This window comes from Tenrec ecaudatus, chromosome 10 (assembly GCF_050624435.1).
Source record: "Tenrec ecaudatus isolate mTenEca1 chromosome 10, mTenEca1.hap1, whole genome shotgun sequence".
NCBI lineage: Eukaryota > Metazoa > Chordata > Mammalia > Afrosoricida > Tenrecidae > Tenrec > Tenrec ecaudatus.
Window position 1 is genome coordinate 82,069,907 of NC_134539.1, and position 15,133 is coordinate 82,085,039.

A 15,133-nucleotide genomic window follows, 5' to 3' on the forward strand; every position below is an offset into this window, starting at 1 on the left:
AACATAGAAGAAGACGGCAAGCTCCCGAACTCTTTTAATGAAGCTAGTGTAACTCGGAAACGAAAACTGGCAAGGATCACACAAGAATTGAGAACTACAGATGACTATTCCTAATTAACATTGATGCAAATATCCTTAGCAAAATACTGGCCAAGAGAATACAAAGTATATAAAACAAATAATTCACCAAGACCAAATGAGATTCATACCAGGGATAGTTCAACATATGAAAGACCATTAGTATTATTCAACACTTTGACATGAAAAATTATAAGAACCACATGATAATATTGATAGATATGGAAAAAGCATCTGAAAACATCCAACAATTCCTTTTTAAGACACTCAAGGAGATGGGAATGGAAGAAAACTTCCTCAATATAATAGAAACTATATACGGAAAACCAACAGCCAACGTGGTTTTCAATGGAGAAAAGATGCAAACAATCCCACTGAAAAGGGGACCAGATGAAGATATCCCTTGTCTCCACTCTTATTTAACATTGTATTGGAGGTCTTAGCTAACAACGCATGGCAAAGAGAAGATATGAAAAGTATTTATCTGGGGGAAGAAGAGGTGAAACTATTATTAGTCCTAGATGTTATTATTTTATATATGAAAAATTCCCAAAGCTCCACAAGATGAGTACTAGAAACAATAGAGGAATATGGCAGAATGGCAGGATACAAGATCAACAAACAGAAGTCTAAGAGAACGTTGGTGCAAGGAATACATAGGTTATCAGAAATGGGAAAGGACACAAATACAGAGCAGGCACAAATTGACAAGTGAGATAAAATGAAGATAAAACAGCTGTGTACATTGTATGAATTCACCAAGAGAGTCATAAGAGAGCCCACAGACTGGGAAAAAATCTTTAGTAGTGACACACCAGACAAAGGCCTTATTACTTAAATCTATAATACACTGCTAGCTTACAATAAGAAAAAAAACAAACCCCTAAGTGTTCACTTAGGAGGTGGGCAAAGGACCTGAACAGAAGTTTCACAGGGCAAAAATCTGAATGGACAAGAAACATATGAGAAAATATTCCTGATAATTAGTCATTAACCATAAGTGAAATGCAAATTAAAACAACTATGTGACACTACCTAACACCCTCAAAGACAGCCCAATTCAAAATATAAAAAAAATAACAAGTATTGGAGGGGCTGTGATGAGATAGGAACCCCCATCCACTGCTGGTGGACCTGTAGTTATGTACAACCATGATAGAAATAGATTTGGTGATATCTAACAATCCCCCTACTGGCATATGCTCAGAAGAAGCAAGAAAGAAGCCACAGCCAGACTTCTGGGCTCCAATGTTCATCGCAACACAGTGCATAGTTTCAAAGCATTGGAAATAACCCAAATTTCCTTCAACGGATGAATGGATTAAAAAACTGTGGTACATATATACAATGGAGTACTATGCATCCCTAAAAAGCAATAATGAAAATATGAAACACATAGCCATATGGGAAAAACTGGAGGAAGTTATGCTAAGCGAAGTAAATCAAGCACAAAAGGACAAGTACAACACGAGTCCACTGAAGCAAGCTTAAACATACAAAAGGAGCAAAGGGGAAAAGCTACTATATACATACATTCCTGGGTTGAGGTTCCCGTACTATGACAGGGGCCAGACCCAATCCAGGAATACAAATAGCACCCAACTAAAACGTGAGAAAAGAAAGGGGAAAAAAAGACATGGGTAGCAGGGCAATGGGGCAGTAAGCCACGAAACAAGAGGGTGTTGTTATATCTTTCCAGAAGAGGGAGAGAGGGACCAGACTTCAACCTGGTGCACCAAGATGTGAATGCAACATACCAGCATGAAGTAGGGAACCAATAGAGAGGTCTGCAGGGAGGCCTCAATTCCAACTATGTGGACACCCCACCCCCACCCTCAGAAGATTGCACTTCAGAGGACAAGACTGAAGATAGAGTTCAGGGAGAGGGCATGACTAATCAGAGCCCACAGGAGCAAACGAATAGGAAAGGAGAGAGAATGGAACACAGCCTGTCCCACTAAGCCCCAAGGATGATATTCCTGCTCAGAGGATCCAATGCACAGAGAGGCCCATAGGGCCGGCCTCACCACGAGACAAGATGTCCCTTACTGACCCATATTGCTACGAGGGACAACACTGGGGTCATGGTGCAGGAATTGTGCTGAGCTGACTCTACCCCACTGGGGCAATATGCTAAGGGTGTGCAACAGAGCAGCAAGGGGAACAAAACAATGAAGTCCCAGAGGAATACCAAAAATAGGCTTTGGGGCCAGGGCGTGGCATCTCCTCAGACTAGACTGAGAAACACTCCTAAAGGTCCACAAACAGACCTGGAACTATTTATAGGCTTTTCTTTTTTGCCATTGTTTTATTGTTGTTGTTTCTTTCTTTTTTTTTTTTTGGTTTCTTTTGTTGCTTTATTTAGCTATGCCTTGTTTTTGTGCTTATTATTGTCTCTGCATGTCTATCTAGATAAGATAGGCAGGGTAAACAACTCGGAGGAGAAAACAATGGGATCAACAGTTCCAGGGACTATGAGAGAGGGGAAGTGGGAAAAGGAAGTGGGTGTTAACAAACCCAGGGATAAGGGAACAGCAAGAGATCTAAAATTGATGGCAAGGAGGGTGTAGGATACCTGGGAGGGCTTGATCAAGGACAATGTAACTAAAAGGAATTACTGAAACCTGAATGAAGGTCGAACATGATAGTGCGACAAGAGGAACGTAAAAGGACATAGTGGACTTTGGGGCCAGGGCGTGGTACCCCAACAGACTGGACTGGAAAACGCTCCTAAGGGCCAGCAAACGATCCCCGAACTAACTACAAGCTTTTCTCTTGTGAACTGTTTTGTTCTGTTCTTTGTTAGTGGTTTGTTTTTGTTGTTTTGTTGTCTGGTTGTATACTGTTGCTTTGTTTTCCTCTGTCTTGTTTCGTGCATGTTAGTGTCTCCACAGGTCTGTCTGAATAGGACAGGCTGGATGAACTATCTGGAGGAAAAACAACGGGGCCGACAGTTCCGGGGGGACTTGGGGTGGGGGGTAGGGGGGTTAAGAAAGTGGTGTTAACAAACACAGGGACAAGGGAAAAACATGGGACCCAAAATGGTAGAGAGCGGGGAGTGGCAGGCCTGGTGGGGAATGATCAAGGGCAAGGTTGCTTAGAGAAGAGGTATACTCTAGCCCAGGTGGCGACGAAGCATGGTAGTAGGGCAGGAGGAAAGTCAAGGGAGATGGAGGAAAGAGCTAGGAGTCAAAGGGCATTTATGGAGGTCTAGACAAAGACATGTACATGCAAATATATATATAGGAGGATGGGGAAATAGATCTATGTGTCTATATTTATAAGTTAAGTATTAAGGTGGCGGAAGGACCTTGGGCCTCTACTCAAACACTCCCTCAATGCATGAATACTTTCTTTTATTAAACTGGAACTCTATGATGCTCACTCTCCCGACACAACTGCTGAAGCCAGAGTGGGTGAACAAGTAAATGTGGTGAAGAAAGCTGATGGTGCCCGGCTATCAAAAGAGATAGTGACTGGGGTCTTAAAGGCTTGAAGATAAACAAGTGACCATCTAGCTCAGAACCAACAAAGTCCACATGGAAGAACACACCAGCCTGTGTGATCGAGTGGTCCCGAAGGAATCAGTTATCAGGCATCAAAGAACAAAAAATCATATAATTGACTGCACACCTCCATGATAGGATCGCTGAAGACAAATGGGTGCATAAGCAAATGTGGTGAAGAAAGCTGATGGTGCCCGGCTATCAAAAGAGATAGTGTCTGGGGTCTTAAAGGCTTGAAGGTGAACAAGTGGCCATCTAGCTCAGAAGCAGAAAAGCCCACATGGAAGAAGCACACCGGCCAGTGCGATCACGAGGTGCCAAGGGACCAGGTATAAGGCATCATGCAAAATATACATATATATGTGTGTGTATGTATGTATGTATGTATATATATATATACATATATATACCATATTAAATGAAGGGGGAAGTGCAGAGTGGAGACCCAAGGCCCAAGTGCCAGCCAATGGAGATCCCCTCATAGAGGGGTTTAGGAGAGGAGATGGGTTAATTAGGGTGCGAGGTAGGAGGTAGTACCGATGAAGAACACAGCTTTCCCCCAGATCCTGGATGCTTCCTCCCGCCAACTACCATGATCCGAATTCTACCTTGCAGGGCTGGATAGGGAAGAGGCTGTACACTGGTACATATGAGGGCTGGAGGCACAGGGAATCCAGGGTGGATGATACCTTCAGGACCAAGGGTGTGAGGGGCGATGCTGGGAGAGTGGAGGGTGAGTGGGTTGGAAAGGGGGAACTGATTACAAGGATCCACATGTGACCTCTTCCCTGGGAGAGGGACGGCAGAGAAGGGGGGAAGGGAGACTCCGGATAGGGCAAGATATGACAAAATAACGATGTATAAATTACTAAGGGCACATGAGGGAGGGGGGAGAGGGGAGGGAAGGGGAAAAAAAGAGGACCTGATGCAAAGGGCTTAAGTGGAGAGCAAATGCTTTGAGAATGATTGGGGCAGGGAATGTATGGATGTGCTTTATACAATTGATGTATGTATATGTATGAACTGTGATAAGAGTTGTATGAGCCCCTAATAAATTGTTAAAAAAAAGGACATAGAGGAAAGAACTAGGAGGTAGAGGGCATTTATAAAGGTCTAAATACAGTCATGCACATATAAAAATATATTTATATATAACTATCGTGAAATATATCTACATACATATATTTACTTTTAGTGTCAAGGGAGCAGATGCACATTGGGCCTCTACTCGTGTACTCCTTTAGCACAAGAACACTTTGTTCTAATGACCTGGCATTCTGTGATACTCTCCGTCCCAATACAATTGCTGAAGACAAAATGGGTGCATAGCAAATGTGGTAAAGAAAGCTGTAAGTGCCCGGCTATCAAAAGATATAGCATCTGGTGCCTTAAAGGCTTGAAGACAAACAAGCGGCCATCAAGATGAGAAGGAACAAAGGCCACATGGAAGAAGCACACCAGCCTGTGTGATCATGAGGTGTTGATGGGATCAGGTTTCAGGCATCAAAGACCCAGAACAAAAAATCATATCAGTGTGAATGAGGGGACTGCAAAGTGGAGACCTAAAGCATCTGTAGCCAATTGGACAGCCCCTCACAGAAGGATCACAAGGAAGAGATGGGCAAATCCAGGCTGCAGTATAGCACCAAAGAAACATACAACTTTCCCCTAGTTCTTTAATTCTTCCTCCTTCCCACTATCATGATCCAAAATATACCTCTCAAATCCGGCCAGACTGTAGCATGTATACTGGTACAGATAAGAGTTTGAAACACAGGGAATCCAGGACAGATAAATCCAGGACCAATAATGAGAGAGAGTAGGGGTAGCAAGAGGATAAGGGGAAGGTGGGGGGAGAAAAGGGGAGCCCCTCACCTGGGTGACGGACAACAGAAAAGTGGGTGAAAGGAGACATTGGTCAGTGTAAGACATAAAAAAATAACAATTAATAACAATTTATAAATTATCAAGGGTTCATGAGGGAAGGGGGAGATGCAAACCTGATACCAATGGCTCAAGTAGAAAGAAAATGTTTTGAAAATGATGATGGCAACAAATGTACAGATGTGCTTTACACAATGGGTGGATTGTGATGAGTTGCATGAGCCCCAATAAAATGATTTTTTAAAGAACTGTATTTTTGATCTCGCTATACTAGAATTATACTGATTTCTTTGACCTATTGTTATTCATATAATTAATATGTGATATAAATGATTATTGGGAAGTATGATAAGAACTTTCAAGCCCACCTTCAGCCATTAAATTGGATCTGTTAAATGGGTTAGTAAGAATTGCCTGCAAAGAGTGTTTAGAAGGGTGCTTAGGACATTTGCATTTGGAAAGACTTGCCACTAGAGCTGTTGGCAAAATGAAGGAAAAAAGAGTCTACTTGGCTTTTGAATTTTGAGCAAGCAGTTTGTGTGTCTAAGATAGACAAATCTGGAATCATGAAGGAACTCTCCTCTCTAGGACTTGACATTAAAAGGAGTTGTGAGCAGCCTGAAATGCTCACTAGGTGACCACCTGAATCCACTTGTTGAGTTGAAGTGGGAGAAATACAGCAATAGTAGGAAGGGTTCAGTCTGGCAACTGACACCCATGGACCTGGTTCGCAGGGACTAGAGGAGAGACAAGATCGGGTTTGCTGCTCTGACGTTTAAAGAATTGTATGGAACCTGAGCCCATGTCATGACCTAGCACAATGGAGTTAGACTCACTGCCATCGCGTCAATGCTGACTTAGAGATGTTCACTGTGGGTTTCAGAAACTGTAATTGTTTACAAGAGTAGAGAGTCAAGTTTTTCTCCAAGGAGCTGATACTGGTTTCAAACTTCCATTCACGTGGATTGCAGCCCAACATGTAGCCACAACACAGGCTGGGGTTGTGAAGAATTTCTCATGATCCAGAGGCAAGGCATGGTTTAAAGTGGGCACCCTGATGAGGCTAAGCCATGTGGCCCACATTGAGTTGACCTTAGCCCAATCAGATGAAGATAAGATTTTTGAGCTTGTGAATTGGTGTATATTGCTGCTGAATTTATGGATGGTTTTTACTGATTTGACTTTGCTCATGGATGCAGATACACAAGTTTACAACTGCAATGGAGGTTCTCCACCTCAAAGATATGCTTGACTCCTCAGAGCACTGGGATGGGATGCTTTCAGGATATATAATTACTTCTTGATATAAAACTCTTTTTTAATACACATATGAATGTCACCAGATTTGTTTCTCTACTCAACCTGGCCTAACACGCAGTTTCAATGTGAGGAGGAACCCTGGTGGCATGCTGGTTATGCATTGGGCTGTGATCTGCAAGGTTAAAAGTTTGAAACCACCAGCCACTTCGTGGGAAAAAGACAGGGTTTTCTATTCTCATAAAGAATTACAGTCTCAGAAACTCACAGCGGCAGTTTTACCCTGTCTTATAGGGTCTCTGTGAATTGGCATCAACTCAATGGCAGTAATTTGGAGTTTTTGGTTGGTTTGACCTGAGGAGTTCATTTTGTGGCACTGTATCATTCAATGCTCTGTTGCCATTCATGAGATTTTCGGTGGTTAATGCTTTATAAGTGGACGATCTATCCCTTCCTCTTCTTTCTTAGTTTGGAAACTCTTTTGAAATCTGTTCACCATTTAATGACCCTACTGGTATGTGAAATACTGTTGACATAACTTCTAGTACCATAGTAATATGCCAGTCACCACAGTACAACAAACTGACAGGAGAGGAGTGAGATTTGCCCATAGCATCAGCCAATATTGCAGTTCCAGACCAGAATCCCTTCTTCCTTTGCCTCAGCTCAAGACATTCCAGAAGCATTCCTTATTTCTGGCTCCTCAACTTCAGGTGTTCGTGTACTTCACGGAACTCTACTTTGTCTTTTTAAGCCACCTCTTGAATACTTTTGTTTAGATCTCTATTTCATCACCCTTTCTGCTTTCCCTGGTCGCTTCGAATTCAGGAGCAAGCCTTGGAGTCTCTTTTGACATCCATCCTGGTACTCCCCTCCTTTTCTGTCCCTTCAATACACCACTGCTTTCTCCAAGTACAATGTCCTTGATGTCATTACACACAATTCATCTGTCCCTAAACCATCGATGTTCAATGTGTTAAATCTAGTCTTGAGATGGTCTCCAATTTAATTTAGGGTGTACAAAAGGTTATACTTTGGTTCTCATTAAATTGTTTTAATTTTCTCCAGCTTCAACTTGAGCTTGCATATAAGCAATTAATGTTTTGTTACACAGTTGGACTCTGGCCTTATTCTGACTGAGATTGAGCTTCTTCATCCTCAAATTGCATTCAACTCTCTCTCATTCACTGCCACTGAGTTAATTCCAAGTCCCAGTGACCCTATAGGACAAAGTAAAACTACCTTGTGGGTCCCTAGGACTGTAAATCTTTACAGGATTAGAAAGCCTCATCTTTCTCTGGTGGAGCAGCTGATGGGTTTGAACTGATAACCTTGTGATTAGCAGCCCCAAATATAACTCACTAAACCACCAGGGCTCTCATTTTACACAGAAAAGATCAACTTAATTCCTGTGTGCTCCACACAATATATAAGGTCTATGTTCATAGTCAACATTCGTGTTTTTGAAAAAAGGTATTTCCAGTGAGAAAGTTATTGGTCTTGGAATCTCTTGCAGCATGTGCATCACCAAGGCCATATTTTCCCCAGTGACCGATCCTCCTTTGTTTCCAACTTTTGCATTTCAATCACCAGTAATTACCAATACACCTTGATTGCAAATTTTACCAAATTCAGACTGTAGGTGTTGTTAAAGACCCCTTCAATCTCTTTATCTTTGGCATAAGTCTTTGGTATGTACCTTTGAACTGGTGTTCCTTTCATGTATATTAATATTGGCCTATCATTGATAGGGCTGCATTTCAAGATAGATCTTGACCTGTTCTTTTTCAAAATGAGTGCTTTGCTGTGCTTTTCCAATGTATCATTCCCAGTGTAGTAGACTATATGATTGTCTGCTTAAAAATGGCCAATAAGTATCCATCTCATATCATTAATGTCTAGTATATTGATTTTCATGCAATCTATTTCATTTTTGACAAATTCCTATGTTTCTAGATTCATACTCTGTGAATTCCACAATCCAATTATTAATGGATGTTTGTAGGCGTTTATTCTCATTTTGTGTCATTACATAAACGAAAATGAAGGTCTCAATCATTTTACTACAGCCATGGAGTTATGTTAGACTCTGCTTTAAGGAGGCAATATTTTTCTCCAGTAGCATTTTGAATGTCTTGAAGCCTGATGACTGGGGGCTGGGGGCTCCAACCTGAGGGCCTCGGTTTTCAGGTCTGTGACAAACAAAGTTCCACTACTACGCATACAGTTTCTGCAGGCCAATATGATAAGAAGTAGATTGCCAATCCTTCTTCCTAGTCTGTCCGAATCTGGAAACTACATTGAAATCTGCACATCATGGGCAACTCTGCTGGTATTTGAAATAACAGTGGCATGAATTCAAACATCATCAAAAATCACAGCAACACACGAACCACCGCAGTACTAGAAAGTGACCAATGAACAGTGAGTAGGTGGCTATATTATTTTATCTTTTTACCGGGTTGAGGTAAACATATAAAAAAGTCCATGAATCACAGATGCACAGCTTGAGAAAGTTTTATAATGTGAACACATCTGTGCAATCTGCCCTCAGATGAAGAAAAATTGTGACCAGCACTCCACTCCAGATACCCCCAAAAGTTCCCTTCCCTTTTCTACCTACACTAAAAGCGAGCATTTGACATCTTTGGATATCGATTGATTTTGCTTGTTTTCCATGTCTGATTTTTTTTTACTCAATATTGTGTTTTTGAGATTTATCAATTTTGTTGCATTTAGCTGACTTTTTTCACTTGCATTGTCTGTTCTAGAAGCATATTATTCATCAAGTTCATTTCAACTCTTAGGAACCCTATATGACAGAGTAGAACTGTCCCATAAGGTTTCTTAGGCCATAATCTTTAGGGTTCCTTAGGCTATAATCTTATATTCTGTTGTGCATAGGGTCACTATGAGTTAGGATCAACTTGATGGCAACTAACAATAACAATCTTTACAGGATCAGATCACCATGTTTCTTCTTCTATGGATCACCTGGTGGATGTGACCTACCATCCATTAAATTAGTAGTGCAGCCTAACCATTGTGCTACCCCGGCCCCATGTGTAAATAGTCCATGCTTTATTTATCTTTGCTACTGTTTATGGGCATTTGAATTGTTTATAATTTTTGATGATGGTATACAATGCTACTATGACTAGTCTTACAAATGTCCTTTTAGTGAACTGATGCATGTCAGAGTATAACTGTGCTCTATAAATTCTTCAATGACTGTGACCTTTCAGAAGTAGGTAACCAGGCCTTTCTTCTACGGTGCCTCCGAACAGACTTAAACTGGCAGCTCTTCAGCTAACAACTTAGCACATTAGCTTACTTATGAATCATTTTCAAACTTCACTGCATCACTGGAACACTGCTGAGGCTGAATGAAGTTACTAAGTGGATGGGCTCCTAGGGCAGCAGGACTGACAGGGACTGTCCCTAATGCACAGGAACCCTAGTGGCGCAGGGGTAACATGGGTTTCACTCTGAATGGTCGGCAGTTTGAAGCCACAGGTGCTCCACAGATGAAAGATAGGGCTTTCTGCTCCTGTAAGGAGTTACAGTCACAGCTCCCACAAGGGCAGCTCCACCCTGCTTTATAGGGTTGCCGCTCTGAGTCTGCATAGACTCGATGGCAGTGAGTTTGGTTTTGGCTTGGTTAATGGCATGCTGAATCAAATGGTGATTCTCTTCCTGGAAGATCACCCCAAGATCGCCCCATCCATACACTCTGTCAGAGCCCACCCTCTGCCTAAGCTGGAAGTGGTTGGCGGCTTGAGGGACAGTCTTGCAACCACATGTTTTCCATAAAGCTGAGACACTGCAGATGTCCTTGCAATAAAAGCCCATAAAGGACAGCCTCCCTCCCAGCAGATAATGAAGGGGTTCTGGACACATACCCTCTTGGTTAAGCTCTTCGTGTTATCACTTATGAATATTCTCCCAGCCATCTCCTTCTCGAGCCTTCTCCACAGAAGTCAGTTGATGCTGAAACTCTTGACAGGTCCCTGAACCACACAGCCAAAAACTGACATGCTGTGTACATCTGCAGTGTGGAACGTGAGGATTTCTGAGAGGTATTTATTGCTTTCCTTCCCTCCTCCTTTTTGAAGGTTTCTGGATGCAGTTCCTGATGTATAGCATGTGCCTCTGGCTTATCACTATGGTGAGTATAAAAGCAATTAATTTTCCTCCTTTTGGAAAGCAGAAGTTTTAACCGCACTTCAATACCATTTGCATTTCTGATTTTTTTATGGAGAGTTTGTAAAATCACTTTTGCTTTTAAAACACAATATTCATTATTTAGTTACATCTTAAAACAGTACCAAGTTAACTGAAAACAATGCTTTCAATGCTACGTTAGCAGCAGAAACTTTATTAACAACTATCACTTTTTAAGTCCCAAGGAGCTATGTAAAAGTAAACACTAAAAAGAATAAATAAGACTTAACCAGTTCTTAAGAAAGTGACACATGACCAAAATAAATACCAGGTTTTAAACAGAAACCTGAAACCAAAATTTACCCAGGTGCCGTTCACTCAAAGGAGATCAATTGTACGCAGCAACCCCAGACCTGGATGACAAGAAACTGAGAGATTTCACTTCTAATCTGAAGTCTACCCAACTCTGGCAAACACTTCGGGGTGCAGCATTTAAAGCCATTGTTCCAGCTGCATTTTCTCACACTGTAATTCATCCTCAGCATTTGTAGTACTGGCAGCACCATTATGTGGGTTTTCTGTCATGTCTTCTTTCAGTCCCCTTGGCCCCTCTGTTTGATCTTCGTCTGTGTTAACCTCCGCAGGAGGGGCCTCCGGAGTGTCTATGAGCAAGTCATCGCCTAGGGGCTGGCTGTTGCTCAGTAGCTTTGCCTGTCTTCTCTCCAAGGCCAGCTGTTTATTCCTCTCGATTCTTTGTCGCTCCTCTTCCGTTAGGCTTCTACTGGGCTCCGGAGCAGCCCTCTCACTTTCAGATAAGTTAGTCATAAGAGGATCTAAGTCGGTGGCAGGCACATCATGGTCGCTATCGTCCCCTCCTTCATCTTTATTGCTAATAAAATCTTCATGTACAATAGGGAGATCAAGTCGGATTCGCTTTAAACAGGTCTGAACTTCCTTTTTATTCCCCAGGTATTTGACTCTGTCAACAAAATCTTCAAATTTCAGTTTAGGGAAGAGCCTATGTGCCCGGTGCTCCATGTGTCTGATTAGCTTCCTCAAGTCTTCAGCCTCGTGACCTTTACCTTTGAATTTTGTCTTATCAAACACATGCCGTAAGGTCGGAAGCCCTCGCTCTGAAATTAACCTCTGGGCATCCAGCTTGGGGATGTTCCTCTTCACTCTCCTCTTTGGAGGCACAGGGACAGGTGTTCTTCCCTCCAGCTCTCCATCGAGGGGCTCAGCAACTTCCCCATCTTCTCCCTCAAGAGAGGCTGGAGGTGGGAAAGGAGGAAATGTTTCATCTTCCACATGCTCATAATCTGGTAGCTCCATCAGGCCATTCTCCTGGGGTTCCATCACCTTTACCCTCTACCTGCCGCCGACCAGGAGCAGGGTGAAAGCGCATTTCTGATTTCTATCTAGTTCACACTTCCGGCGAAGAAAGTCCTGCTGATATAATTTGTTTTTAATTGCATATCCTCTGGCTGGAAGCTGCTTCTCTCACCTCCAAAGCAGAAAACATGCATACTTTATTAAGACAGATTAGATTTATTGCTTGCTTACTTTGACTGGTTGAGATCCTTTTACAAGATTTCCATGTTATTATTTAGACTTGCAGAATGGTTAGTCTATCGTGGATTTGAAGAACTGTGTGGTCTGATGAGCCCCCTCTGTTAGCAGTGAGGAGAAAGTAGTGAATTGAATGACTGGTCCAAAGGCTTCACTCCACCCTACCACCACAGCCTAGCCGTCACAGTCTCCTGAATGAAGTACACTGTCCCTGCCTCTGAACTTGTGGAGCCATGGTGGCACAGTGAGCTATTTTGTTAACCACAAAATCAGTGGTTTGAACCCACCAAGGAAGAAATGTGAAACTGCCAACTCCCCCAAAGATTTAAAGTCTCAGAAACCTGTAGGGGCAGTTCTATCCTGTCCAGTCCTGTTGCTGTGAGTTAGGATCGACTTGATGACAATGAGTTTGGTTTCGTTTGGGCTGCTTGACTTGGGATGAGGCCAAGTGACTTCCTTTGACCATTGAAATGGACTTTCAAGGGTTCAGAGCCTGCATTTTAAACAGCCTCACTTCCTTATTGTGTTTCTGCTACTTCATGAGATCATGTCTATCTCTTCAAGGAAATTGAGAACCATTTGGAGAAGTTGCCCCAGCCAACTCATTGTCCTCTGCTCTGACGCAGAGCCACTACACTGCTGCCAAGCTGAGCCCTGTCTAGAACAGCCAGTTCCAGCCCACCCACAGAATTGTGGTACCAATAGTTTATTTTTGTATGCTACTAAGAATTGGTGTGTCTTTTTATGTCTTGAGAGCTAACCGACAGTGACACTGAGGCCCCGAGTGGAAAAGCAACTCCACGACCCTCACATGGCTGGTTTGTGTCAAAGGCAAGATTAGAACCCATGTCCCCTATTCTTAGCCCTGCTGCTGTTACCAGGGAATTTTCACACACAGGTAAAAGATACTGTGTGATTGGATGTCTTGCAGCTTTTGGAAAATGTAGCTCATAAAAATGATGAAAGAAAGCAGATGAAATTTTACATGGCTCCAGGGATTAATAATGTAACAGGGATTGTTCCACTTCTGTTTTGAAGTGAATCTGAACTGCCTGTTCCACCCCCTCTCCTCCTCTCTGACAGATGTGGAGTTAGCCATGAGGAAGGGTTAAATGGCTTGGGAACTGTTCCAAATAGCATCTGCAAGAGCCTGGGCTTGAGTGTCCCTGGAGCCTATGAGTGACTGGAGCTGGGATATTGCCATTTTCTAGACAGTCAAGAAACCCAAGCCCCCTTTCTCAGCATCTACAGATCCAGTTCAAGCTCCTATGAACAGCGTGAGGAAGACTCTGGAAAGATCAGCAGTTGTCCTCACACCTCACCTCTGCTCTCACCAAGACTGAAATCCCATTTTTTGAATTCTAAAAGTTTGACTGCTAACCTCAAGAAAGCAGCTTGAGTGCACGAGCTACTCAGAGGAAGAACGATGAGGCGTTCTTCTCCCATTAAGACAGACAGCCTCAGAAATTCTAGGTAGGGTCACTTTGCGTCAGAATGGATTCAATGTGACAGGTTTGGTTTGGGTTTGGACTCCTCTTGCTGGAGATTTGGGGACAAGAGGGGTTGTCTCTGTTGGGTGACGGTGTGTCTATTCTAACTCATTGCAACCCCCTGTGACAGAGTTGAATTGTCCCATAGGGTTTGGGGGCTGCAATCTTCATGGGAGCATATTTCACCAGGCTGCTTCTTCCACAGAGTTACTGGGTGGATTTGAATTGCCAACCTTTTGGATAGCAGTTGAGTGCTTAACCATTGTACTATCAGGGCTCTTTACGTGCAGGAGAGATGAAGAGGAGAGGTGCCACACTTTAGGTAGCCATCAGTCATTTATATTGCCCTGTAAAGAAAGGCTTCCATTTCTCTTTCCAGGCATAGCTCCTCCTGACCTGCCTTCCTCTGGATCAGAGAGGCATGCAGCTCATGACTGGAATGGTCAACTGAGGTTTCTAGTAACTGTTGTGGTTGCCCTTCTCAAAACATCACTCTGAAATGTCCCTCATGCAAAAGGTCTCTCACTTTGCTCCATCTTGACAATCTCCTCTCTGGCTATAATCTTGGGATAAATATGAGAAATAGGGGAAAGAAAACCCCATGCTGTCATGTAACTATATGTTTGATAAGGGATCCATCTTTGCCTCCTTTTGATTAAAAGTTTGACACAGGGAGTGGCCCCATCGACCTGTTCCCTGTTGTATGCCTGCTTCATTCATCCCACCTTGCCAGGCATATAAGAAGTATCAATAAATATGATATGAATGAACGAGAGAGGGAAGGAAGGAAGGAAGGAAGGGAGGGAGGGAGGGAGGGAGGAAGGAAGGAAGGAAGGCAGGAAGGAAGGAAGGAAGGAAGGAAGGAAGGAAGGAAGGAAGGAAGGAAGGAACTGCTGTTCTGGGAGGTCACCCATAGATGGCATCTTTACACACCCAGTCTGCCACAGTGTAGCACGGCAGATCAGGGCCTGTGGACCCTTTGACATCTGGTTGAGGTCCTTTGCCACTCTCGATGGCTCCATACCATGCTAAGCTTGTCTCAACAGATCAGTCACTGTTGAGCTGACACCTTTATCACCAAGGCCTCATGATCAGAGGATATAGGAAAGAGACTGGGAACTGCAGCAGTGGCAACGTGATCACATTCTCCTCTTCCCCAGTGACAAACTCACTTTCTTGTTCCTG

At 43.0% G+C, this 15,133-nt stretch overlaps 1 pseudogene; it reads right to left on the reverse strand.

The window, feature by feature from the left end:
• Positions 1 to 11,381: 11,381 nt before the first annotated feature.
• LOC142458575 (TIMELESS-interacting protein pseudogene) lies at positions 11,382 to 12,245 on the reverse strand (annotated as a pseudogene).
• Between the last annotated feature and the right edge of the window lie 2,888 nt (positions 12,246 to 15,133).